Raw genomic sequence first — 1,442 nt, forward strand, 5'->3', positions numbered from 1 at the left:
TTTGGCAAAGCAATAGCAGCTTTGTCCAGGGTTTTCACCACCTCTAACTGCTGATTACAGATCAGCACTGGCTTCATATACCAGGACACCAGAAATGTTCTGTTGAAATGAGATTGATGAAAGAAATGCACTTAGAAATGCATCAGCATGACCTGCCACAGTACACCACTAAAAAATGAAGTTTCTTTCTGGGTTTTAATTGGCAAGACCATGGTTTCCATAGGTGGTTAGCAAATGCTTTAGAAAAATCCATGTAAAAATCTAGAATTAAATAAAGGGGAAAGTAACCATATGAAGGTTTCTGGAACTGAAACTGACTGATGATGCAAGTTAAACTTCAAAACACGCTTAAAGAACAAGTATTCCTTAGTCTACACAAGTCTTCTTTGTGGAAGGAGCCGTTAAAATTAATTCTGAGTTAATCATTATGTATGAGGCCACTTTCCTGTTTTTGATCAAACAGGTAAGAGAGGATTTTACTTAGGTTTTTCTATCTCTAGACTGTCAAGACACCAAGCAGCTACACAGCTAGGGGTGGTCTGCTGAATTGCTGTCCCAGATTTTGGGACACTACGCTGACATAGAACACTTTTGTCTTGTCAGGCTCACTTACATCACAGAATCACAGAATCGCTCGGTTGGAAAAGACCTCTGAGATCATCATGTCCAACCGTTCCTGTCTACCCCCTAAACCATATCCCTAAGTACCTCATCTACCCGCTCTTTAAATACATCCAGGGATGGTGACTCCACCACCTTCCCGGGCAGCCTGTTCCAGCCTCTGACAACCCTCCCAGTAAAGAACTTCCTCCTTATCTCTAACCTGAACCTCCCTTGGCACAGCTTGGTGCCATTTCCCCTTGTTCTATCCCCCATCACCTGGGAGAAATTCTATATCCCTTTCACATTCTGGGTCATCCTACAGTTTTACTTTAAATCCTATTTTCTTAACCAAACCCTAACAAGATCTTTGGATTTGATCTTTAATTGATCTGATTTGAAAGAACTGGGCCCCTGTCTCCTGCTTGTTACAGCATCTTACTTTTAGTTACATTTATAATAGTTTTATTTGTATGCCCTAATAACTACAAAGTAATTGCACTGATTTCCTTACACAGCAGTTCACTTATTAGGGGGGAAGCTCTCTTAGGTCTTGTTTTTTTCCCTCCACTGTTAGCAGTGGGGACCCTTAATAACAAGAGCTAATCCTCAGGGCTGAGGTAAAAAAGACTCTCACCACTGAAGACTTGTTTGTTCATCCCTGGGTTTCTCCACAGCTTAAATATTTTGTCTCTTTACAAGTCGAGGTCCCGCAAGGACCCAGTGACTCTGCCACCCCTCACACTGGATATGCTCACTCTGCTAGTAAAGCAGGGCACCATTTTCAACACCCGAAAAACCTGAACAACTCTGGGCCCCCGAAAGCGGCCGCGACCCCCGAG

The sequence above is a fragment of the Mesitornis unicolor genome, unplaced genomic scaffold (genome assembly GCF_000695765.1).
Source record: "Mesitornis unicolor isolate BGI_N332 unplaced genomic scaffold, ASM69576v1 scaffold21658, whole genome shotgun sequence".
Lineage (NCBI taxonomy): Eukaryota > Metazoa > Chordata > Aves > Mesitornithiformes > Mesitornithidae > Mesitornis > Mesitornis unicolor.